This window comes from Odontesthes bonariensis, chromosome 8, assembly GCF_027942865.1.
Source record: "Odontesthes bonariensis isolate fOdoBon6 chromosome 8, fOdoBon6.hap1, whole genome shotgun sequence".
In the NCBI taxonomy this organism is placed as follows: domain Eukaryota; kingdom Metazoa; phylum Chordata; class Actinopteri; order Atheriniformes; family Atherinopsidae; genus Odontesthes; species Odontesthes bonariensis.
Window position 1 is genome coordinate 27,466,332 of NC_134513.1, and position 27,333 is coordinate 27,493,664.

Here is a 27,333-nt window from a genome sequence, read left to right on the forward strand (position 1 = left end):
TTTGTAAGGAGTCATCCTTTGCGCACCACTTGATTTGAAATAACGCTTCACAGCCAGCAGATTTACTACTTCTCTTTAGAGAAGGGCTCGCTTAACTCTTTCCAGCAGCTCTAGGACCATTGTGGCTTTTAAAAACTAAAAGAATGATCAAGTTTTTCTGATACTTTGATGTGTAACACGGTGCTTAATAACATCTTGAGCAGCAAAGAGAAATGCCATTTGTCATTAAATGACATGGGCATCCACGAATGATACGGAAAAAGAGAAATTTCATGGTCTATTGTCGGACAAAATGTTTTTGTCCACGGACTTGGACCATTTGGTGATCTGGCAGGTGCTGGCCGTACATCCGTCCGTCCGTCTTGGATTGAGTTTGAGGGAGGCCCGTTTTTTGTGTCGTACGGCGCTGTGGAATCTAATCTTCCCCACTTGCTTTGTAGAGGAGGAACTTAGAATGCACATGAGAAAACAGACCATCACTTTAACTGAAGAGTCATAACAAAAAATGCTTCCTTGGTTGAAGAGTTGCTAGAGTGCATTAGCTTGAGACTGTGTTTTCCCTACAAGCCACCCATTGTCTGAACAGAGGTAGAGGTAGCAAGGTACATTTGAAAGCTAATTATACAAGGAGCAGAGAATGCATTGGCTGGGAATCGAACCCCGGTCAACTGCTTGGCAAGCAGCTATTCTCTCCACTATACCACCAATGCCCTGACAGACCCTTATTTAGTCATCTATCAACTGTTTTTCTTGCTGGGCTATGACACACTCACTCTTACTCAGGAATCTTTCTATTTCTCCCTGAAATAAGAGAGAAGTCTAAAGCGTGAAACTTATGCTTGCTTGGATTCATTCTCCAGATGCGCACAATTGCTTTCATCTAAGGCTAAAATGTTCACAACTTCAGTACAATGCACTATGCCAATTAATTTGCCAGTGAGGAAGAGTTTACCACAGTCTTGCAACCTGTACCGTGTGCACTGCTTTCGGGTCCCTGATGGTCTAGTGGCTAGGATTAGGCGCTTTCACTGCCGCGGCCCGGGTTCGATTCCCGGTCAGGGAATGAGGGAACTAGGTTTTGGCACTGTTAGTAGCGTAAACCAAAGACATTTCTGCTTTTGTTTTCCAATGACATGACTAGAATGTCAATTTAATCTAGCCCTGTGACAAATTCAATAGGACGTTGGTTTGTAAGGAGTCATCCTATGCGCACCACTTGATTTGAAATAACACTTTACAGCCAGCAGATTTACTACTTCTCTTTAGAGAAGGGCTCGCTTAACTCTTTCCAGCAGCTCTAGGACCATTGTGGCTTTTAAAAACTAAAAGAATGATCAAGTTTTTCTGATACTTTGATGTGTAACACGGTGCTTAATAACATTTTGAGCAGCAAAGACAAATGCTATTTGTCATTAAATGACATGAGCATCCACAAATGATACGGAAAAAGAGAAATTTCATGGTCTATTGTCGGACAAAATGTTTTTGTCCGCGGACTTGGAGCATTTGGCGATCTGGCATGGGGGAAATTTTGGGTAAAAAAAATGTATATAAATATGAACGAATTTAGAAATGTATATATAATTAATATAAATATAAAAAAATCTTTCCTTACGCATTATACACGCTCCTTGGCAAAATATTTCTCCAAGGGTGACAACAATATTACTGGGCATGTATTGTTGTAATGTTTTAAATACTTGAACGCAGTTTTTCTAGAGAAGATAATTGCTTTGTATTTGGGAGTATCGTCCATTGACTCTTTTGGGCTTTCACATGCGCGAGCATACAAACAACAGGTAAGTGACATGCTGTTTATAAAGTTGTTTTGTAACGTCCCCATACCAGTAATGTGAGAACCATGCATATGGTTTTGATGGTAAGGCTTGTGACTTTATTGTCGGATCGTTTATAAAGTGGTGTGACGTTTCTGCAGTGTGCAAGTTGTTGTTTTACATGGAAGGGTTAGCACTTGCCCCTTAGCCACCACGTATTAGCCTCGCATGACAGGCTGCGCAAACAGCGCAATATCCGCACAGGGAGCGCAGATTTGCACCTGTCTGTGTCCTACTATCAGTATTTGACAACCTCTAGCAATGGAAACGCGCTTCTAATGCCCCGGAGTTCCCCTTTAAGTGCAGTGTAATGCATGACTCAACCTGGAGGCTCCTCTGTCTTTTGTCAAAATTGCACAAGCAAAGTTAAAAAAGAACCTTTTTGTCATATTGCTATGAAAGTCACACACAAAACAAAAAAATTTCAAAAAGCCTGAGGGACCTAATGAGGGAACCTGGGAAAAAATTGACATCAAACCTCTTTCTTTAACAAGTCAGACCAGGAAGTTATTGACTACTTGTTGTGTGCTACTTTACTTGTTACCTACTCAGCAGATATCAACCTTATGACAAACATAAAGAAATCGAACACACACTCTGATGATGGGGTGAGAGGTGGTAATGATCGAGGCCACGCCCACAGACAGCTACAGCAAGTCTCTGTGGCGCAATCGGCCAGCGGGTTCGGCTGTTAACTGAAAGGTTGGTGGTTCGAGCCCACCCAGGGGCGAGTGTGTGCACCAACAAATCTACCGGAGAGCTATAGGTTGTAGGTTGGGTAGCAAATCAAAAGATGTACTGGTTAATACCATGGCTCTTTTACGCTAGTCGTCCATTGTTCCGTCAACGCAAGCCGTATCCAACGCATTCAGTTAATTTTCAATGAAATCCGGCCGATCGTTGTCGCCGTGCTCGCAAAGCATGCTGGGATTCTGACACAGCGAGCTGGGGACCTGCGGCACGTCAAAAAGTTGGGCTCGCTCGAAGTTTATGCAAATTTGCCACGGCAGACGTAGTGCGTTACCCAATGACAGTAGATCATGTATTTTTTTTCCCTTTGTTTATTCACCACTGAACATTTCGGGTATTGCTCATGTCATTGCTATTGCGGGCAAAATGAACAGCAGCAGTGGCCAGAATGGCTGTGCTAAAACGATTGTAGGCGAATAAACACACCTAAAACATCAGGCAATTGTGAGCATCTCCACTTTTGCAGTAAAGTAATGACCATCAAGGAATAGAGGTTCAATCCAGTGCATCAAATTCTTTCATGGGCAGAGGTGGAGTAGTGGATTAAACGTTATCAATAATTGTGATAGGCATTCATTTCAACAAAAGAACCAAATCACACCCATGGCCATGTTTTCACAACATGTCTTGTTCATGTTTCATTTTCAAATCAGAGAAAAGGTGCAGGGACAGGAGATGCAGCGAGAAGGAGATCTCCTGTGTCGCATCAGCAGCACAATAGCAACTCTCCTCGCTCGCAGATCCACATCCATGGTGCAATATGAAATAATGTTCCATTGCTGACGATTTATACACATTAATTTCCCCCCGAAACTCCGAAACTTCGGTTGATTAAAATCACAAGTTATTTACTTTACCCCGGAGCCGTTCTACCGTATGTTCTATCTACAACTTCGTATACACGCCCACTGTAGTAGCAACACGGCGACACTAGGCATCCAATCCGGCGAGTTAAGTTGACGTGACGGAACAATGGACGACTAGCGTTAGAGATGCCTTGCAATCAGATATTTGTCGCCTTTCAGTTTCTGCTTCCTTTATTATCTACTTAAACTTGTCATGTCAGACACATTTTTCTTCGGTTTTGCCGTTCTCGCCCCCCATAGATGTCACAGGGGGCTGCAGATTAGAAGATCTTATATCCTACCATCCACTTATTTGATTGCCATGCAATCCATGTGAGCTGGGCAAGTGGGCATCACATACCTTTAGCAAAGTCTGCAGGACCAATGAATGGGTGTGTGAAAGTGAGCCTAGGCTGACAATACATGCATATTTATATTTTGCAGGCCTCGTTGGCGCAGTAGGCAGTGCGTCAGTCTCATAATCTGAAGGTCGTGAGTTCGACCCTCACACGGGGCAATCTTTTTGATGTGGTGTTTATAGCACTTCACCTCAGTTACAGCTGGAAATTTGCTGGGCACAAGTGGCTCCGATTATTCTCTGTTGGGGCTGCAGAAAGCCCACTCGGAAGCTCACTCACTACAAGGTGTGGAAAGTGTCAAACGCAACTTATGGGCATTCGAACCATCTCTCTTTTAGAAAAGCAAGTTGCACCCTGGCCAAGACCCATGACAAAGGATAGGAAGTTCATCACGCTAACATAATAGAATACGCTGTGTGACAAAAGCACCTTTGCAGACTCTCCTTCTCTTGACATAGACTGACATGGGACAATTCAGTCAAGTTTATCCCACGTGAGACTACCTCTTTTGCAACTTTCCATAAACTTTCAAAATGAGAATGAAAGCCAGATAAAGAAACTTGTGAGTTGATTGTTTAACCTCTAGTCCAGACAACAGGTCTTTTGAACAAGTAGCTACGTGCTCAACAAGCCATGTCATCACATATTTTAGCAAAGTCTGCAGGACCAATGAATGGGTGTGGGAAAGTGAGCCTAGGCTGACAATACATGCATATTTATGATTTGCAGGCCTCGTTGGCGCAGTAGGCAGCGCGTCAGTCTCATTATCTGAAGGTCGTGAGTTCGACCCTCACACGGGGCAGGTGTTTTGATGTGTTTATAGCACTTCACCTCAGTTACAGCTGGAAACTTGCTGGGCACAGGTGGCTCCGATTGCTCTCTGTTGGAGCTGCAGAAAGCCCACTCGGAAGCTCAGTCACTCCAAAGTGTGGAAGGTGTCAAACACAAGTTATGGGGTTTCGAACCATCTCTCTTTTTTAAAAGCATTGCAATCAGATCTTTCTCGCCTTGTGTCAAACCCAAGTTATGGGGATTCGAACCATCGCTCTTTTAGAGATGCCTTGCAATCAGATATTTGTCGCCTTTCAGTTTCTCCTTCCTTTATTATCTACTTAAACTTGTCATGTCAGACACATTTTTCTTCGGTTTTGCCGTTCTCGCCCCCCATAGGTGTCACAGGGGGCTACAGATTAGAATATCTTATTTCCTACCATCCACTTATTTGATTGCCATGCAATCCATGTGAGCTGGGCAAGTGGCTATCACATACCTTTAGCAAAGTCTGCAGGACCAATGAATGGGTGTGGGAAAGTGAGCCTAGGCTGACAATACATGCATGTTTATGATTTTTAAGCCTCGTTGGCGCTACCTCGCTCACGTTAGCCTGCATCTCCCCTCCAATAGGCTTCGCACTTCTCCATTCTCACATTGAACGGTTTAGCCAATGTCGCACCGACTCACAATGAACCGAGCCTATCAACGCCCGAGCTCACAATGGAACTCGGCCAATCAAGGTGAAGCCCTAACTTGGAGTTAACCTCCCTTCCCCTCCCGCTCCCCCTCCTCCAACAAAACCAACAAAAAAACAAATTTAAGATTTTGTTTTCGTTAGGTTAGAGGATTATAAAAGTTAGCCGTTACAGAAGAGGGATTTTTCATCGAGCCGTTGTCTCTGCCGACTTAAAAAAACAGTCTTACAGTAAGTATCAAGTTATATTGTTTCTTATATATCCCTCCATTCAAACAAACGTCCTATTACAGTTTTTCTCTATTGGTTTGGCTCATTTCTTGAAACAGAAATTACATTCTCAAAACTCTAAGATCATTTGGCATAACACTCTTATAGTTCAGCACAACACCATAGCTAACCTGCAAAAGCACATATCTCTCCCAAAACTGTTCACCCATGCTTCAGACCTAATTTCTTTCCCATGAAAAGAGTCAGTGCCACCCAAATTGCAAAGATCTTTCTCAGTTGCCGAGGCTCATTTCTTGAAACAGACCGGACGTTTTAAACACTCTTTAGTACTTTTTGCAAAACTAAACTGAATGGTTAAGCAAAACACCATGGTTCACTAGCAAAAGCTCATATCTCCCCCTAAACAGTTCAGCCATGTGTCAAAATGAAGTTTCTTTCTCATTCAAATAGTCAGTGCCCCAAAATGCATTGTCCTTTTCGCATTGTGTGAGCACTACAAGTCAAACTGTTTAGATGTTTTGTCACTATGGCATAGGACTACCTAACAGAATACAATAGTGTATAAAACTGAAGGAAAAAAGTTTCACAGTAAGAGTAGCCTCAAAGCACACACAATACACTCATACCAACCATTTTTATTCACACAAATACTGTGAAGTACGTAACTTCCATACAGTATAGTATTGTAGAAGGAAAAGAAAAATATACATAGCACACATATACTGTAATATAAACACAAACAAAGAAAACAAGCAAAATTATGTGGCTATGAATGATGACATGATCTATAATTGTCGCCCGAATTTCATCTGGGACGGCACGGTGTCTTCGTGCTCCTCGGCCTCTTCCCCCTATTCCACCACTGCGCATCCTCACTCCTCCTTTTCTTCTTCTTCTTCTTCTGCTGGTGAGAGGAGTGTGAGCGGAAGAGCTGAGAGAAAGGCTAAGTGTAAAGGTGGTTTTTCTACCCTTTATTCGCTATCCTTGTTTTCTCTGTTAAATGTTTCATTAGTTGTGTTAGTTCTGTGTACTTTGTGTAGTCTTATGAGGTTAATTTCGAGGTATTTTTCGCATTTGTTTGGTGCGCTTCCCGGCCGCAATGGCGTCTGGCGGCTTCTCCATGCTGTCCCGGAAGCGCGGCATCAGAGTCGGTGCCGGCTCTCCGTGCAGCGTGGAGGAAGTGGCGCTGGCCGTGGGGCAGGTTATCGGGCACGGTTCGGTAAAGTCCGCTGCCCGCATGAACAGTGCGGTGGTTTTATTTCTAGCGAAGGTGGAGCAGGTGCACAGCCTGGTGGAGGCGGGCATCACCAGGGGCGCCGCCAGGCGGGGAAAGGTGATAACGTTTCTAAGGGCCCAGCGGCCTGGGGGGCCCTAAGAGGTAGTGATAGTATAATATTAATATTGTTGCCCATTCTTAGAATTTTCTAATGAATTACAACATTTTTAATGGAAAATAAACTAATCAAACACAGTTTTCGATTTCAATAACTTTTCTTTAGTTCTTTGGCATATTGACATTTACTCGGCCCTCCCCCTCTTGCAAAATGGTGCGGTCCAGTTCTGATCGAATTGTAGTTGAACGCATCCGAAATGCAGGCAGGTGTATGGAGCGGCTGTCTGAAACACATGATGGACGGTGAGCTGACTGAAATAATCTAGAATGAAGTCGGGTTATCAGAAGCGGAAGGAAAGACGGGAGAAAGACGAGAGGGCCAGTAGAGGCAGGCAACTGATCACTCAGTTTTTCTCAAAGAAAGGTAAGTTCACTCACTGACTTTGAGCTTTCAAACACTAGATGTTAGCGAATGGTAGGCTAACATATTAATATACATCTAACTTGGATGTATAACTGAAACCTGCATGCTTTAACCTTTTCCTGTATTAACTTATCTTGCATTCATCACTGATACAGAGCCAGGCTCCACATCAGACAATGTTGCAGCGGCCAGTGACACCACCACTGCTGAAGTGCAGGAGGACAGGAGGAGGACCAGCAGTGAAGATGGTGAGAAAGTAGCAAAGAGTACCATGTCACTTTCAAATTGATTCACAATAAGATGTTTCCCTTCTTTTAAGGGTTACACTTTTACAGCTAAGTATGGAGTCAATTTGATTGCATGCATAACTGTAACTTGCATGCATTTAACTTTTCTATGCATTAACGTCCGTGCATCACTAACCTGCATGCTTTAACTAAACTCCATTTGAATCCATGATACAGAACCAAGCCCCTCATCAGGCCATGGTGACGACAACAGGGCCAGTGCCAGCAGTGCAGATGACAGCGCAGCACAGAGTAAGGAGCAAGAGCAGGAGGGGGCAGGGTTAATGGACATTTGCCAGTCTGAAAGTGAGGATCTACTTTCAAATGATCCAGGGTTGTGGCCAGTAAAGCTCATGGACAGTGACATAACTGGTATTGTCAGGAAATTGGCTACTACAGAGTCAAAGCAATTCTGAAGGGAAATCTTTTCCAGAGTACTTGAGGTACACAAAGGCAGCAAATGGCAGGGAAAGAATGTTTTTTATTCATATTGTGCATTTCAGGAGGTTTGTGATCATTCAAAGAGGCACCACTGAGGACGCTGTGATGGTGGTAACAGGGCTGAACTTTGACTTTAAGTGCTGGATCAAACTTCTGTTGATTATTAAAACTGCGACGTCCAACGTGGGGCTCGAACCCACGACCCTGAGATTAAGAGTCTCATGCTCTACCGACTGAGCTAGCCGGGCTATTCACATGTTATAAAACATGCCTTCCGAAAAAAAAAGAAGAGATAAAACAAGCCAAAGTCAACTTTCAGAGATTTCGAATGACATCGGAACACATTCCTCCCTTTTCAACCTCTACCTACTCCACTCGACTGGATCCCACTCAGCTGTTAGGGTTTTCCAAGAGGTAATACCACCTGGCACAAGGTGGAACATCTTTAGCACCTACTCGGTCGGGGTCGAGTTGAGTCCAGCCGAAAATGTGACATTTGCAGACTGCAGGCAACTGATTGGCCAGGGAGTGATGTCACTGGATGAGTCATGAAAGCCACTCCTTAACAAGAACCCGGCAACAGCAACAGTTGGATTTGATGTATTCTGTGATCATCAACGAGGTGGATTACTAGACGCAAAGACACAGACCAAGTAGCATGTATACCTTCACCTTGATGTCCTAAATTGTTGTGTCATGTTTTGTCCAATAAAAGTGACATCACAGGACTTTTGGACCTCCTTGCTATAACGACCCCACCCACATTGAGGTGGTTGTGAGTAAGTACGAGTGGAAAAGAGCTTAATGTAGCAGGAGAACTGCCTCATCGCACATCAGAATTGTGTATGTTGATGGGAGGAACTGAAGGCCCGTCTTCAGAGATAAATTCCCTTTTTCACCATGGCCTGACATGGCTTTCTTCACGGTCTTCTAATAAGAAAGTAAGATTTAAGCAATAAATTAGTGTCAGGTGTGGGATTTGAACCCACGCCTCCTTTTGGAGACCAGAAGTCACTGTCCCAAGGAAGGAAAGAAGCCTTGAGTCTGGCGCCTTAGACCGCTCAGCCATCTTGACACCATTACTTCCCTGCCTGTGTAAAATATGACAAACGTGAACCAAAATGCAAAACGCTACTCCACTTGACTATATTCGACTCGGGTTTTAGGGTTTTTCATGAGGTAGTAACAGCTGGTAGCAGCTACATTTTTAGCACCTACACGGCAGGGATTCGAGTTGACTCCAGCCGAAAATGTGACGTCTACAGACTGCAGGCCACTGATTGGCCAGGGAGTGATGTCACTGGATGAGTAATGAAAGCCAGAGAGGGCCAGAGGCCATGGGTCGTTATTCAGATTTTCCTTCTTTTGTTTTAAAGTGAATGATCATACTTGAGCAAACGGGGAATACAGAAATGACATGAGCCCAAAGAAAGGTCAAAGTAATGCTCTTGCACAAGTTTGAATGTTTTTTATTCATATTGTGCATTTCAGGAGGTTTGTGATCATTCAAAGAGGCACCACTGAGGACGCTGTGATGGTGGTAACAGAGCTGAACTTTGACTTTAAGTGCTGGATCAAACATCTGTTGGCCGTACCTCCTCACGCCATATCCTGATCCAGGAACAAGGGCATGTGCACATGCACATGCACATGCACATGCACATGCACATGCACATGCACATGCACATGCACATGCACATGCACATGCACATGCACATGCACATGCACATGCACATGCTAAAACAAGGGCACGGATAGAAATGACCTTTGGCCAAATTAAATACAGGTTCATTGCTTAAAATTCTCAAGCACCATAGCTGACTTCTGACAGAGCCATCTTAAATTAATAGTATACTTCATATTTTATACATTTTGTCTTGTGGACAACTTTTCAGGCTGAAGTCTGAGTCCCTGCAGGTTCTAGTGCCTGAAAGGACTCAGTTTCTCCTGACACAGTGAGGGACCTGTACAGGGACACATATTTCCTTTGATCCTTATTGTTGTGACTTTTGAGTTAGAACTTCTTTTCATAATTTAGCATTGACACAGTAGCAGTTTAAGTCAGAGCAAGTGTAAGAAGGCTAAATGGACAGAGATGATTTATAACTTTCCACACGTTTAGCTCATTGCACCCCACTGTGAATATAAATGTAAAAAACACATTTCTAACACTTTGCATGAATCGTACAATAATGACAAGTTTGAGTTCAAGTTGTGTTGAATTGTTTAATTATTATTACATGTTTCTCAAGCTGTGGAGAGAAAACAGAATTAAATACAGTTCACAACACGAAATTCTCCTTTATCTGAATTTATACTAACATCCCTCTCCAGTTTCTTGATCTCTTTTATTTTCAGTTTCTTCCATATCTAGTTTGCTGCTCTCTTTATTGGACAAACACATTTCTTCAAAGGCTACTTACCACTCTGAAATATTTTCCTGTACTTTACCTTCACTTGCTGCCAGGTACGCTTTTGGCTGTTAAGATAGCTCCTGTTGAGATGTAACAGTGAAAAAATAATATGTGGGTCACACACTCACGACAATATAGTCACAAAGTATGATGATGCGTGTCGATTATTGAGTTATTAATAAAGTGAGCAGGGCCAGTATATTTGTGCTGTACATCTCATACAGAGACAATTCAACATGCTTTATGTAAACACATTATAACACAAAGAGGAGAGCATAAATACATGAGTACAGTAAAATAAATGTCTAACAATTGAAACTTTCAGAACTTAGGCGTTTAGTCTGTCTGCAGTTGTTAGTCATGCCGTTTCTTCGCTTTTTTGATCGCAGCTGTATTACCATTTCTGGTGATGACACTTTTAAAATCCTCATACAGCTCCATCAGCATTATTTATTCAGCTGCCGAAAAAATTAGAGCTGTTGTCTTGCTCTCCTTTTCTGCCATCTCCATTTTTCCACCATCCACTCATCAGGGCTTCTTACATTCCTCGTGCACTCACACTTAGCCAGGCTGTGTAAGCCTCGCTTGGATTAGCCTCGCTGAGATGCAGCTGAAATGTCTTTGTGGAGCAACTTGAGGCTTAATTGGGAGATGGTGCTAGTTCAAGCGACAATTTCTGGCTATAGCCTGGCTTTCTTTAGCTACTTTCGAGGAATACCCCCTTGGTTGTTGACCAGTGGATTTGTTGGTATACACACTCGTCCCTGGGTGGGCTTGAACCACAAACCTTTCTGTTAACAGCCGAACGCGCTGGCCGATTGCGCCACAGAGACTTGCTGTAGTTGTCAGTGGGCGTGGCCTCGATCATTACCACCTCTCATCCCTTCATTAGAGTATGTGTTCGATTTCTTTATGTTTTTCATAAGGTTGATATCTGCTGTGTAGGTAACAAGTAAAGTAGCACACAACAAGTAGTCAATAACTTCCTGGTCTGACTTGTTAAAGAAAGAGATTTAATGTCAAATTTTTTCCCAAGTGCCCTCATTTGGTCTCTCAGCCTTTTTGAATTTGTTCTTGTTTGTGTGTGACTTTCATGGCAATATGACAAAAAGGTTGTTTTTTCACTTTGCATGTGCAATTTTGACAAAAGACAGAGGAGCCTCCAGGTTGAGTCATGAATTACAATGCACTTAACAGGTCACCCTTGGAGAAATATTTTGCCAAGGAGCGTGTATAATGCGTAAGGAGAGCGTTTTGGCAGCAGAATGTTTACTTTAACTCACATAATACGCATAAGTCAGAACGTCCCTGGGTGGGCTTGAACCACCAACCTTTCGGTTAACAGCCGAACGCGCTAACCTATTGCGCCACAGAGACTCTGCCTGGCTTTTGTTGGCAATGGGTGTGGCTTCGAACTTGACTGCCCCCTCATGGCAGTAGATGCAAGCGTTCTGTATTTTTACGTGATGAGACTCGAGTGAACTGCTGCTGATCTATGTCAAACTTGAACCGAAAAGTAGGAGGTGCTATACAGCAAGATTACCAGTTACAATACAATTGTAATGTCTCTCATCAAACAGCTCAGCATGCTTTGGCACCTTAACTCTTGTCAACCAAATGACTTAAAGGATAACTTGTGAGTTCAGTGGGACAAGTCACCCATTACAGCTATCGATTTGCTACCAAACCTACAACTGGTTGCTGACCGGTAGATTTGTTGGTACACAAACTCTTCCCTGGGTGGGCTCGAACCTCCAACCTTTCGGTTAACAGCCGAACGCGCTGGCCGATTGCGCCACAGAGACTTGCTGTAGTTGTCTGTGGGCGTGGCCTCAATCATTACCACCTCTCATCCCTTCATTAGAGTATGTGTTCGATTTATTTATGTTTGTCATAAGGTTGATATCTGCTGTGTAGGTAACAAGTAAAGTAGCACACAACAAGTAGTCAATAACTTCCTGCTCTGACTTGTTAAAGCTGCGGTCTGCAACTTTTTTTTAGTCATATTAGCTTGAACTGTCATCGGATTCTGGAAGTAGAATATTAAATAGTCTGTTTAGGAAAAATAACGAAATCTGTAGCTCCCTCTGAAGCCTGTAATCATGCTTGCAAAAACCGAGCGCTCCCGACTGTTTTTAACCAATCAAGTTAGGGTGGAGGAATCCTACCTGTCAATCACAGCTTGTGCACACGCTGCTGAGCGTGAGTCTGCACACAGCTTGTGTGCGCTCACACTGGTGTGAACTATCGTGCACAACCTCGTCCACAGAGGGGGAGGGGTTTGGGGGGCGATTCGGAGCTTGTTAGAGGTTCGGGGAGGGCCTTGAAAGTTGTATCAGTTCGAATTTTCCGACTTTAGACTCTTAATTTTGAAAACCTGCCAACTGCAGCTTTAAAGAAAGAGATTTAATGTCCAATTTTTTCCCAACTGCCCTCATTTGGTCTCTCAGCCTTTTTGAATTTTGCAAGCATGTCATCCAAATGACTTAAAGGATAACTTGTGGGTTCAGTGGGACAAGTTACCCCGTGAATCTTTTGATTTGCTACCAAACATACAACTGGTTGCTGGCCAGTGGATTTGTTGGTATAAAAAATTGTCGCTGGGTGGGCTTGAACCACCAACCCTTCGGTTAACAGCCACACACGCTAAATGATTGCGCCACAGACACTCTGCCTGTCTTTTGTTGGCAGTAAGCGTGGCTTCGAGCTGCCCCCTCATGGCGGTAGATGCAAGAGTTCTGTATTTTTGCGTGATGAGACTTGAGTGAACATTTGACTGCTGACTAAATCTATGTCAAACTTGAACCGAAAAGTAGGAGGTGCTATACAGCAAGATTACCAGTTACAATACAATTGTAATATCTCTCATCAAACAGCTCAGCATGCTTTGGCACTAGAGCTGGGTCAAATAGTCGACGTATTCGACTTATTCGACGTCATAAATTCGTCGACATGAATAATTTGCGTTTTATGCGTCGCTAATTTTTATTTTGTTTTGGTTGAAGTCCCCGTTCCAAACGACCTACTAGATGAACTCTCACTCCAGTCCAGTGGTGGCAGCAAATATGCACCAGAGTCGCCAATCGGTGTAGACGCCTTAGTTTAAAACGGAAGAAGAAGAATTCATAACGATGGCGGCGGCAAGCAGTAGTTGGAGCACTGAAGAGCATATAGCTAAAAAATCACGCACACGGTCTTCCAAAGTCTGGGAATTTTTCACCCTTAATGCTGCTAACAATGTGGTTGTTTGCAGACTATGCAAATTTAATTTGGCGTACCACAGCAGTACATCAGCGATGCACGAACACTTAAAACGAAAGCACCCTGGAGCTCGTCAGGATGGCAGCAAAACACCGTAAGTCCTGTTAATTTCAAGATCCTCTCTGAATAAACGCTACGTTAGACTGTTGAGTTGTTGTCCAGTTATATTCCCGGCGTAAAATTTACGTCTTTTAATTACGACTAGAACAGGTCCCATGTTTGCCTATTTTAAAGCTGTTAGCGCTACCAGTCCCGACATGTTTCTTCTGTGTTATCTATTTGCTAACACCGGACGGTGGATTTTATACTCTGCCATTATGTAGTTCTAGTCTACCTGTTGACTGTCGAAATTCCACGATCTAGTAGCAACCAGATCCAAGTAGTAAACACGCATTACAAGTTGACAATTTAAATTACATAAATCATTTTTTAAGTTGAGCCTCTGAGATGGCTGTAGTATAGCCTACTGTTAGCTAAATGTATCATAATAACAGCACTGATGTGGACGATGCTATATTTTTGATTTGCTGCTGTGAATATTCATGTACTTTATGTTTTTTGCGTTTACAGGAGTAAGGAAAGCAGTGTGGCGGACCTTTTTCATAAAAAGAACCAGGCACCTTGTACACCCCAGGAGGCTAGTGTGTACACAAACAGGATCGTCTCTATGATTGTGAAGGACATGAGGCCCCTTGCGATTGTTGAAGGTGAAGGCTTCCGTGAAATGATAAACACTTTCCACTCAGGATACACCCTTCCATCCAGGCGCCACTTCACTGACTTAATGGAGAAGAAGTATATGGTTACCATGGACAAAGTCAAAAGTGAACTAAAAAAAAGCATTTCCAAACTATCCCTAACAACTGATGCTTGGACCAGTCTGGCCACTGAGGCATATTTAGGTGTCACCTGTCATTTCATTAATGAAAATTAGGAGCTGACCTCGTTTAGCTTAACTACAATGCCGCTTGAGGAGCGCCACACTGCTGAAAATATTGCCTCTTGGGTTGAGATGGTGGCAGATAAATTTGATTTCTCCCTTTGAGATGATGTACTGGCGATTGTACATGATAACGCAGCAAATGTTGTTGCAGCTCTTCGCATCCTAGAGGAGAAACATGGGGTAGCATCACATCGTTGTGCCGGCCATACGCTTCAGTTGGTGGTAAATCATGCCTTGAAGAACAACCCCATGATCGACAGGACACTCGGGGCTGCATGGTCTCTTGTGAAGCATTTCAAGAAAAGTGAGCCGGCTAGCAGCAAGCTGAAACAGAAACAAAAACAGTGGGGTACAGCTGAGCATACCCTGCTCCAGGATGTGTCTGTAAGATGGAACAGCTCATACTACATGGTGAGTCGCCTTTTGGAACAACGGTGGCCGGTGGTCGCAACACTTTCTGACCCAGACGTTACACAGCGTGGGAAGCAATACATGGATTTGAGGAATGATCAGTGGATCTTACTAGAGGAACTGGAGCAGGTCCTCAAGCCTTTCGAACAGGCCACTGTTTTTCTCAGTGGAGAGTCCTATGTCACAATATCTGTTTTACCTCCACTGCTGAAGGGTCTCCATAAGTCTACAAAGAAAACCACATACAAGTCTGCTTCTGTGAACTCTTTTCAGATTGCTGCAGACCAAGAGATGAAGGCAAGGTGGGAGTCTGAGTCTGCTTTCAAAGAGAATGGACAAAATGTGGCCATCATTGCGGCTGCCCTTGACCCCCGCTTTCGTAGGATGAAGTTCCTGTCACCCGAGGATGCTTTGAAGGTACAAGTACAAATTCAGGCTCTGATAATTTATATCAGAAGAGCCAAGCAACAACTGGAAACGATAGAGCAGGAGCACTCGGCCAGTCCCCAGCAAAAGAACACCTCTTTGCTGGACATTCTGCTTGGCTCGGACTCTGAGGGGGAGGGCAGCACTGAGGATATTGGCCAGGAGGACAGTGGTGAGGGTGAATCTGTGAGAAATGAGGTTCTTTTGTATTTTGGGGAGAATTGCATTCCAAGGGATACTAGCCCACTTCAATGGTGGAAGGAAAATGCAGGAAGGTTCCCCAACCTGGCAGTTCTAGCCAAATCCTACTTGTCTGTGCCTGCAACCTCCACTCCATCAGACCGTCTCTTTTCAGATGCTGGACATATTGTAACCAAAAAAAGGGCAAGTCTGACGCCGGATCATGTTGACATGTTAACATTCCTCCACTCCAACCGTCAAACTATATATCTTGAATTCAACACACACACACACACACACACACACACACACACACACACACACACACATACACACGAACAGTGTGAACAGGGGTCTATCATTGTACCCTGCCAAGAGTGGGCTTATGTTTCTGCTCATTTTGAAAAAACCAAAATGCAATACAAAATTTTCTTTTAAGGTGTTTAACCATAATGTTACTGAAAATATGACTTTTAATTAGTTTTAAAGGGACTGCCAAGAGGGGACTTGGATCACTGAGCGATGTCTACCTATCAAAGAGTGGACCTCCACATGCTGCAGTGGAGCTGTCTGTGCCCATTCTTTCACCTAATGAGTAGTTTGTTTACAACAATGACTTTCTTGAGTTTCTTTCAAAATTGAATAGTTTAATTTTAGTATTATCAATATTTAAACAAGTCTCTGCAATACAAATATTAAGAAAAAAAATTATGGCCACATCTGAGAATAAATAATGCTTTGCATGCAATTCAGAAGTAACATGGCAGCATGCAATAATCAAGGTCTGCAGAATTAGCAACACAATTTACTTTATATAGACTTAAATGTAGATAAATTCTTCTTTCTTAATAAAGATAAGTTGCTCATGTCTTTACTCATCCATGATTGCATTGCCTCTGTCATTCTTAGCAGTACAAGAGGGGACCTTCTGCAGTCTAAACTGTGGAAAAGATAAATGCTCTAGACAACACACTGTAGGTGGATATAATCTTGCATAGCTGGAATCTATCTAAGAGTTGAATTATTTTATTTTGACATGAATTACAGATCACAGATACTGTTGTCAAAAATGTTTCCTCAACATGGACAGTCTAAATGGCATATGCACTGATATTTTTTTTTTTTTTTTTTTTTTGAAATATATTTTTTATTGAGCTTCAAGGACACAATATATAAGTACACATACAATGCTCATTTTTATACTTATATATATACTTACATTGACTAACACCCCCCCCCCCCCCCCCGGAACATGTTGGACACCACTCCAATTTAATTTTAAAAGAATAAGAAAAGGAGATAATAATAATTAAAACTAATCACAGTCGAGAGAGAAGAAAAAAAAAAAAAAAAAAAAAGTATGCATACATCCATATGTATACAATATTACAATAAGAGCTGTGCACCAAACACGATCTGATCCATATGAAATTAATCACAATCACAACACAAATGCCTGGTGGCCGCTAAGTGTTTAACAAGTGGGCAGAGTTTTAAGTTTACCAAGATACTTTAATACCGGATCCCAAACAGAAAAGAATTTGCCCCTGGACCCTCTGAGAGCATATTTTATTTTTTCCAATTGTATAAATTGTGCTAGGTCACTAAACCATAAGGACACTTTGGGTGGATTTTTCGCCTTCCAGTGCAATAATATTCTTCTACGTGCAAGCAACGTTGTGAAAGCAATTATATTTTTATAACATTTCTTTAATGATGCATACCTTCTATCCGTGATACCAAATATGACCATAGCTGCGTTGGGTTGAATGTCAATATTCAGTGCTTCTGACAACGTTTTAAAAATAGTAGACCAATAGTTTGCCAAGGCTGGACAGGACCAAAACATGTGCGTTAAATCAGCAGGAGTGTTCCGACACCAGTCACAACCTGCATCAGTGTTTGGAAATATTTTGGCCAGTCTTGCCTTGGAGTAGTGGATACGATGTAGAACCTTGAACTGTATGATGTTTAGTTTAGCACAGGAAGAACTATCGTTCACTCTTAAAAGGGCGCTCTCCCACACCTCCTCTCCGAAGTCCTCCCCCAGCTCATCCACCCAGTCTGCTTTAATTTTTGCCAGTGTTATTTTTTTAAAGGAAGCTATACAATCATTAATTCTTGAGATGAATCCTTTAGGGCTAAAGGGAGATTCCAACAGATCATCTAGACCAGAAGATGGTGTTATGCATGGAAAATCGGGATCGTGACGTTGAATGAAGTGGCGGACTTGGAAATATCGAAACAGGCTAGACCGAGGAAGGTCAAATTTACGCATCAGATCATCAAAGCTTGCAAAAGTAGAGTCTATGTACATATCCTTAAAATTATAAATGCCTCGTCTCTTCCAAAGACTAAATTCAGAGTCTAACCTGGCTGGAGGGAAGAGGTGATTATTGTGGATGGGACTTAGATGAAGAAGGTGCTTGAACCCAAAGTGACGTCTAAGTTGAACCCATATTTTAAGGGTGTTTATGACTATAGGATTATTAGTGTGTTGTGAAACAGAGAGGGGAAGGCAGGAGGTGATCAGGGCTCTAAGAGAGGTGGAGGTACAGGACGCAGCCTCAAGGAGACACCAGTCTGCGTCAGGAGTATGGAGCCAAAACATGATTTTTTGTACATTAGAGGCCCAATAATAATGACAGAAATTCGGAAGAGCTAGACCACCTTGATTTTTAGGCCTCTGTAATAGCTCTAACCGTATTCTAGGCCTCTTCCCTTCCCATATAAATGAAAGTAAAGACTTATCAATAGATTTAAAATAAGATTTAGGAAGATAGAGTGGAATGCATTGGAATAAGTAAAGAAACTTGGGAAGCACATTCATTTTAACACAGTTCACTTTCCCTGCTAAGGATAGATGAAGAGATCTCCACCTCTTCAAGTCTAATCGGACCTTCTCCAATAGTAAGCAAAAGTTTTCTTGGTAAAGATTTTGCATGCCCCTGGTAACGTTAATGCCCAAATATTTAAAGCCATTTTTAGACATTCTAAACGGTAGAGCACCATCCTGTATTTGAAGAGCCAGATCATTAACAGGATAACATTCACTTTTACTGAAGTTCAATTTGTACCCGGAAAAAACACCAAAGCTCCTCAGCGCGTGGATAATATGTGGAGCACATGAGACAGGGTCAGATACATACATTAATAAATCGTCTGCGTAAAGGGACACTCTGTGCTCCCTCCCCCCCCTATGAATCCCAGTAATTGTTGGCAAAGTTTTAAGTGTAATGGACAAGGGCTCTATGGCCAAGGCGAATAGCAAAGGACTGATTGGACAGCCCTGGCGGGTGCCCCTTGACAGTTGGAAGTATTGTGAGCGTTTACCATTCGTGATTACAGAGGCTTTGGGTGACGTATACAAGAGTTTGATCCATGAAATAAAATTGGGGCCATAACCAAATTTCTTCAAACAAGCAAATAAGTATCCCCATTCCACCCTATCAAATGCCTTCTCTGCGTCCAGCGCGATAACCACCTCAGGTAAAGCACCAGACGCAGAAGAATAGATGACATTTAGAAGCCGACGGACATTAGTAAATGAGTAGCGGCCAGCAATGAAGCCCGTTTGGTCAGTGGATATCACGTCACACATTGTGGTTCCCAAGCGTAGAGCAAGGGCTTTGGCCAAGATCTTCACATCACAGTTTAGAAGGGAGATGGGACGATACGAGCCACATTCTGTGCTATCTTTACCTGGCTTCAGCAGGAGCGTAATTGATGCTTCAGTCAATGTCTGTGGGAGTAATCCTCTGGACAAAGAGTCATTAAACATATCAAGTAAAATCGGTAATAGTTTATCAGAGAACTTTTTATAAAATTCTATGGGGTACCCATCAGGGCCTGGCGCCTTGCCATTTTGCATTGTTTTTATTGCATTACTGATTTCCAAGCGATTTAGTGGAAGCTCAGTCTCAGTCCTATGATCTGCTGTTATAGAAGGACCCTGGAGGTTATTGAAGAAATGTTCCATGTCCGAGTGATCATTTGACATTTCTGATGCATACAACTTTGAATAAAATGCGGCGAATGTTTCTTTAATTTCTTCTGGGTCAATAGTTAGTTCACCATCATCCCTTCGAATTTGTGGGATTTGTTGAGAGGCTGAGTGACATTTAAGTTGGTGTGATAATAAACGCCCGGCTTTGTCGCCATGCTCATAAAAGTATCCTCGCGATTTTAATAGAAGCCGTTCTGTTTTCTCGGTTGATAGCAAATTATACTGTGTTTGGAGGTCTAGCTTCCTTTTATAGAGTTCAGGGGAGGGACAAACAGAGTACTGAGCATCCACTGCAGCTGTAGCTTTAATGAGCTCCTCCTGCTTAATTCTTTTCATTCTATTCATTCTAGCTGAGTATGATATAATCTCACCCCTGATTACAACTTTTAATGTTTCCCACAGGAGAGAAGGAGAGATGCCCTCTTTTTGGTTGGAATTCAAAAAATCATCTATTTTTTGTGATATAATTCCACAGAAGTTCTCATCGGCCAGGAGGTTCCTGTCTAATTTCCAAGAGGGACGCTCTAGTTGATATAGAGGGAACGCAAGATCCAGAACTACAGGGGCGTGATCTGACTCTATAATAGATGCATACTCAACTTTTTTGACAAAGGGGAGAAAATTCTGGTCAATGAAAAAATAGTCTATCCGACTGTATGAGTGGTGTACATTAGAAAAAAAAGAGAAGGATTTACTATGCGGAAACAAAAAACGCCAAGGGTCAATACTTCCTATCTGGTTCATAAGAACCGATAATAATTTAGCTTTTTTCGAAAGATTTGTATGCTTGGGATTGGAGCGATCAAGCGCTGGGTTCATCACGCAGTTCAAGTCTCCACCGAAAATCAATTGTTGTGAATTCAGATCTGGGATTAGTGACATAATTTTGCCAATAAACTTATCATCATCCCAATTTGGGGCATAGATATTAACCAGAACCACGGGCTTGTGGTAGAGTAGCCCTGAAACCATCACAAATCTTCCTTGTGGATCCGAGATAATGGTGGTTGCATTGAACTGGATTCTTTTATGCATCAATATGGCTGTTCCGCAGGTTTTTGAATTAAGGTTGGAATGGAATACATTCCCCACCCATCCTTTTTTGAGTCTGACGTGGTCCTTAACCAACAGATGAGTTTCCTGGAGAAACGCGATATCACATTTTAGGTATTTTAGATGATTAAATATCCTGGCTCTTTTCACAGGTCCATTTAACCCCTTCACATTCCAACTAATGAATCGTATAGCAGCCATTCCTGAATCAGTACCATTCACCATGATTAACTAAAGAGAGTGAAATGAGAACTGAATAACAACAGATGAAAAAGTAAAACAGTGATCATGTTAGAGTGCACAATTTGGTTCAATCCTCCTCTTACGTAAATAAAGACAAATTGCAAAGATATGGTGGTGTCCCTTCCCCTAACCTTGTCCAAGAACAAAAACAAATCAAGAACTAAAACTAAGCCTATACCTGTCACTCTCTCTGAGGCAAGCTGCAGGCTAAACACTATTCCAAAAAACTTCTGGTAGAGCATTTTCTCAACATTTCTACACATGGAGGCTCCCAGTTCTTATGATAAAACATAATAAAACCTCTTAACAGCAAGGTGAGAAAAAAAAAACAAATAAACAAACAAAAACAAAACAGCTGAGCAGCGTAATACCTGTTAATGCGGGCGTACAGATATAAGGGAACATATATAAAACCTCCCTATTTAAAGGCAACAAACATGGTTTGAATAAAGGAGGAATTTAAGATACAGTACTACATAATGTGGATAAGTCCGGTAATAACATCACTGGGTGTCCATACCTCAGACCTGCGGGCCACCAGGCTAAAATCTTATGCCGACGAGGTGTCAAGCTCAGGTGATTAATCATCGCCAGGCTGTGCAGCCTTGACCGCGGCACGTAGTCCTAGTCCTCGTCGGGCCTCTGGTTGAGAAACTTCTGGGCTTCGTCTGGCGTGTCGAAGGTGAACGTGTCGTCCCCGTACATCACTCGTAGCCGAGCCGGGTAGAGCATGCGGAATCTGACATTCTTCTGATATAGGGCTTGTTTGATGCCGTTAAACGCAGCTCTCTTTTTGGCGAGCGCTGCGCTGACATCCTGATAGATCCTTATGGTGGCACCTTGGTATTTGAGCTCGTGGTTCCTGGCCCAGCGCAGCGCAGCTTCTTTCTGTTGAAACCTGGAGAAGCAGACCAGGAACGTGCGAGGGGATGATCTCTGGCCGACTCGGGAGGTCGGGGTGCGGTGCGCTCTCTCCAGTTCAGGCGGTGTGGGAAAGACATCGGGGCCCATCGTTTCCATCAAAACATCCGACATAAATTTTAAGTGGTCCTTTCCATCTTCACTGCCTTCGGGGATGTTCAATATACGGAGATTAGATCTCCGCGAGCGATTCTCGAGGTCATCGCACCGGTCCAGCAGCGTCTGGTTCTGGCTCTGGAGGGTCTTGATAGTAGCCTCCGCCGCTGTTAGCCGTTCAAAGTTGTCACCTGCCACGGACTCCACGGCGACGAGGCGCTTCTGGAATGAGGTCATGGTTGTCTGCAACGAATCCAGTGAATCTTGTATTGGCCTAATGGCGTCCTGGATCAGTGTGGAAACATCCTCCTTAAGAGAGGCTCTCTGTTTAGCGAATTCAGCAGACAATTGGTCCATAGCCACCACCGCGGCTGTAGGTTTTTCGGGTGTATCAGGAGCTCCCGCTGATGTCGGAGGATTGCTAGCTGCGAATGATGCTAGCTTACCCGCTGCACGTGTGGCCGGAGTTTGAAGATTAGCCGATTTCCCGTGTTTAGACGTGCTCATTTTAAGCAATTAGTTAAATTAACCGTAACGAGTAAAAATTGTGTCGAAATTCGTGGAGATAGTTCGTTCAAAAGGGTGGGTAATGAAAGGTTAACCAGGAGCCTTCACATGTGCGTCCTCTCCCTACATGTCACCACCAGGAGTCATGCACTGATATTTTAATGGTGGAGTGACCTGCAGCCTTTGTCAGATCTAGCATAAAAGGATATTTAAAGCTCCATCTTATCAGTTCACCCACTCATTTAAATCTTGATGTGACTAAAGCGATCAAAAAAAAAAAAAAAAAAAAAAAAAAAAAAAAAAAAAAAAAAGAAAAAAGAAAAGAGAAAAAACATGAATTAAATGTTATTCCATCTTTCCCCCAATGACAAAATCTCCATCTACATTTCTACTGGTACGACTTGTTTATTTTCCTCTGCAGAGACACAGAGAAAGAAACATACAAATGATAAAAATGACCAAACACTAAGTAATACCTTTCTGTTAGACCTTGAGAACTACTGTCAATTTATACATCTATTTACATGTTTTCTATTCTATTACCACCAATGTGTCACTCTATACCAGCAAAGAGGGGACTTGAGTCATTCTGTACAATGCAAGTGGAAATCAACTTTTCTGTTTTAGAGCACAAAGTTCAAAACAAAATTTGACATATAAAGCCCTCTTTAGAGATTGTGCTGGTTTTGACAGAGGCTGTAGGTAACTTTATCAGGGACAGCAGGACAAAAAGCTACTCTGTGGCCACATAATATTCCATATGAACCCCTGTGGGACAATCAATTTTAATGTACTTACATCCTAAATCTATATGTATAGGAATGCATTTTATCTACTGTTCTGCATTACAGAAAAAAGGTCCACACTTGGTTTATATGGAATGACAGGGGTCCACTGTTGGCTGGTACATAATGACACAAGTTCCCATTGAGATAGCATGGAGCGACATACACACTCCAGCATGGGTGAATAAAGATGAAATTAACTAAATTGATCATTTTAAAGATAGATTTAGAATTTAAATTTAATACAAAAATAAATTTGTGTGGCTCCAGGCCATGTCAAACCCTGAGTTTAGTGAGTTTAGTTCTGAGTTTTTGTTTTTTTCTCATGACAACAATGCAGTCTGGAGTATAAAACTCCAGTAGTGTGAAAAATGAATGGACTGTAGAAATGTGTGTTGCAGTGGTTTAACATAGGTCTTTGTGATCTTAATTCACCCTCCAGATGAATAATCTGTATCTCAGACAAACTGATGACCCTCTGTTCCTCCTATATTTTCCTACACATGTTAAATTGCTGTGCCAATACCTTGATGTCAGTAACTTTTTGATGGTTGACACACTGTATCTACAATAATGACATTACCGGTGCTACTTTATAACAAATGTTTGTATTAAGTTTAGATGAATATCTGCTTATTAGAATTACCAGTTTTGCTAATGTCTTCTTTATACACTGATGCTGGAGTGTGCATGTCGCTCCATCCTGTCTCAGTGGGAACTTGTGTCATTATGTACCAGCCAACAGTGGACCCCTGTCATTCCATTCAAACGAAGTGTGGACCTTTTTTATGCAATGCAAATCAACAAATAATTCCTAGAATTACAGATTAGCAACAAGGTTTATTGTAAATTTGATTGAAACCCTGTTTTAAATTTTTTTTAGCATTTCATCAAATCAAAAGAAATGATCTTAATGTTAGGGTGAATTTGCAGAATGGCTTAGATGATCTTTTCTAAAATGGGTACAAAAAATGTATGAATGAATGAATGAATATTTTATTTTCATGTCGTGCCACTATTGTGGCCCACCTCATATGGGATTACAAGACACATTTACTAAGAACATCAAAAACTGGATAATCCTTCCTGTTGCCCATACCTGCCAAAAGAGGTACATAAAATTTTATTTATGAGGTACAGTACAGGAGGGCCCGTTGCTTCCCTCATGACCAGGACACTTGTAGATATTGTAGTTGTTGTTTTTGATCACCAGTTACATGTATTTGGATGTGATGATGAAGAACTAAGTATATTATTTTTATATTATAAACAACACTGTTGTTTGTGACATAAGAAGTGTTTTGTGGGCCGCTTCAGAATTCTTTTAGTTTTTTAGTTTTGTGTGCCACTTCAGATACAGATTTCCCCTCACAGGAGTATGCATATTTTCTTCCAGGCAGGAAGCCTCTTATTTCTATCCTTCTGATTGTTCTTATTTGTTTCATTTTACTGCATTGTTATATCTAGACAGTCGTTATTATTTCTTATAACTTTTGTTTAGAGCCAGTCAGGTTTCAGTAACAGTCAGACTCTGCCCCCAAGTTGACTGATCCAGTCAGATATCAGCAGGACTTGTTTCCTTCCTCTTTGACGCCACGTCAGTTTATCTGAATGCCATATTGTTTCCTTGCTTGCTCTCAGGTTGTCTTCTTTTTTACATGCAGACCCTGACTTTTAACTTGAGGATATTATTTCTATGCTTTCTTTATCTTTCCTCTTTGACCTCTACCCCACGTAACAAAGAGAGCATAGAAACTCTTGCATCTTCCTTTCACAGTTGGTAGGAATCAAAGGTCCCCAAAGCAAACCCTTGAGATTCTATAGGAAAGGCTTGGGGTCATTTTTGACCCCGCTTGTGAAAAACTGGGGTAGTGATACAAAAACTGCAATTTCTTAAAATGTATAAAAACATTTAAAATAAATCAAATGGCCTCAAGTCACAAACATGTTTTATGAGGAATACCTGGAATATGGAATTGTAAAAACTTTTAATTTCAGAGATTTTGAAGAATAACAACCCTTGGGGTCATTTTTGACCCCACTTATGCATCTAATGGTTAAATCTGGCTTTGCAAATGATTATGACTTTCCTGCACTTGAGCATCCTTACAACCTCCAATGACTTGTCCTTGATAGTTACCTGCAGCCTCTCTTGTAACCAGCAAAACAGGAAGCAGAGTTTTAAAGAGAGTTTTATGTGTAGAATTTTGTTTGGACAATGGTAGCTCATGTAAATGCCCTATGACAAAATATGGTTTCCCTCTCCAGATACACAGGGCATTAAACAACTTAAGAAAAAAATCATCAAACACTTGACCATTCTTTTTTTTTAAAAGTGGATTATTGCTTGTACTCCAAAATATATTTTCCAACACACTACAGTAGTTTTGTCTCTCAGTCAGTCTTATTTGGGTAATGTTGGCTGAACTCTGACGCACAACCTGGAAAGGCCTAACGACCATCGTCAACTGTGTGAAACCATCCCCCACACTGCTGACAGTCAAGGACTGACACAGGTAACCTGGCACAGATTAACATTCCTCAGTTCACTCACTTCTCAGAAGCCACTTCCACAATTCTGCCTTAAAATTAGGATCTGTTAAATACAAGTGACTTCACTACTTCAATGTAGAGGAAAGTTTTGTGTCCACATCATTGGCTTCCTTAGAGTGAATGGAATAAGCCAATGACATAACAAGAAATTAATAGAAATGAAACTGACATGATGGAATACCTGATGACAGCTTTACAGTCATCTTTGGTCAATTAATAACACAAATATGAGCTCTTGAAAGAGTTTTATGTAACATTGTTTGTGTATATGTAGGTCATTTGATTTGATATTTCAATTGCATTTTATCATATTCACCTTTTTTCCACAGACTGTTTTCCCCTTCAACTAAACACGTTTTAGTACTGAATTATCAGTGTTTCCATCCAACAGTATTTTATATTCAAAGATAAATGATTGAAGAAAAAAAGAAAAGAAAAGAAAGTTCAGCCAATAAATATTAATGAGCAGCGTGTGTAATTGTTTCGGAGGTATATTTCATGCAGGTACTTTTTTCCTTATTTTAACAAACTTGGCCCTATAAGTAGACTATTCTGATTACACAAAACTGGGAAATGTTTACATCTATTTCTAAAGAACGTCTGAATTACACACTTGAAAATCAGGTGTGCCAAGAATTTTGACCATGACTGTACAGTCTCAGGGTATGTCATAAAAAAAAAAGTTTTGGATGCAAGTGTGTGACATAAGAAGAGTTTTGTGGGCCGCTTCAGAATTTTTTTAGTTTTTTAGTTTTGTGTGCCACTTCAGATACAGATTTCCCCTCACAGGAGTATGCATATTTTCTTCCAGGCAGGAAGCCTCTTATTTCTATCCTTCTGATTGTTCTTATTTGTTTCATTTTACTGCATTGGTATATCTAGACAGTCGTTATTATTTCTTATAACTTTTGTTTAGAGCCAGTCAGGTTTCAGTAACAGTCAGACTCTGCCCCCAAGTTGACTTAAGGGCGGATTATAGTTCTGCGTCTATCGTCTTGACGTGTTGCTTTGCTCTGGTCGCGAACCACTTTTCATGTTATGGTTCTGCAACCTCAGTCTGGAATTTCTGGGGACGCACAGCAGTTTCCCCTCGCGAGAATTTCGGTGGGCGGTGACGAGAACTTCGGCGGCGCCGGCGGAAGTGTTTATCTTTCAAAAAAAAAAAAAAGTGTATGCAAGATATGGATCTGGAGTTGCTCGACATCGAAGAAGAACAGCTTCTTTTATTGGAGTTGGCGAAAATGCAAAGGAGGAAGCCACACAGACAACCGGAAAGGCACACCGAGGACCAATCACAGCCGCTTTTGTCTGCGCACTTCCGTTGGTGGTCTGCGTGCGTCTGTCGCGTAGTCAGGATTTTTCTGAGGTGCACGACAACGCGCGCAGAGCCTCTTACTTAACATTTTGTTGCAGCTGAAGAGGAGTCCAGCGACTCAGACGCAGATGTCCAATCTGAGGGGACTGCTACCAGAAATCAAAAAGGTAAATTTTTCCACTATATGAGCTGTAGTAATGGTAAAGAAAAATCTGGCCACTTAACACAGTGTATTTAAATTATTAA

The 27,333-nt window shown here is 41.9% G+C and overlaps 6 non-coding genes across 6 annotated transcripts; 3 read left to right on the plus strand and 3 right to left on the minus strand.

Moving 5' to 3' along the window:
- Positions 1-991: 991 nt before the first annotated feature.
- On the plus strand, positions 992-1,063 carry trnae-uuc (transfer RNA glutamic acid (anticodon UUC)). The gene has a single exon. It is a non-coding gene; the product is annotated as a tRNA-Glu (tRNA).
- Positions 1,064-3,874: 2,811 nt separating this feature from the next.
- Positions 3,875-3,947, plus strand: trnam-cau (transfer RNA methionine (anticodon CAU)). The gene has a single exon. It is a non-coding gene; the product is annotated as a tRNA-Met (tRNA).
- Positions 3,948-4,518: 571 nt separating this feature from the next.
- On the plus strand, positions 4,519-4,591 carry trnam-cau (transfer RNA methionine (anticodon CAU)). Its single transcript has one exon. It is a non-coding gene; the product is annotated as a tRNA-Met (tRNA).
- A 3,557-nt stretch (positions 4,592-8,148) lies between these two features.
- trnak-cuu (transfer RNA lysine (anticodon CUU)) lies at positions 8,149-8,221 on the minus strand. Its single transcript has one exon. It is a non-coding gene; the product is annotated as a tRNA-Lys (tRNA).
- A 716-nt stretch (positions 8,222-8,937) lies between these two features.
- Positions 8,938-9,048, minus strand: trnal-caa (transfer RNA leucine (anticodon CAA)). The gene is made up of 2 exons: positions 9,011-9,048; positions 8,938-8,983 (listed from the first exon to the last, which is right to left on the minus strand). It is a non-coding gene; the product is annotated as a tRNA-Leu (tRNA).
- A 2,642-nt stretch (positions 9,049-11,690) lies between these two features.
- trnan-guu (transfer RNA asparagine (anticodon GUU)) lies at positions 11,691-11,764 on the minus strand. Its single transcript has one exon. It is a non-coding gene; the product is annotated as a tRNA-Asn (tRNA).
- Between the last annotated feature and the right edge of the window lie 15,569 nt (positions 11,765-27,333).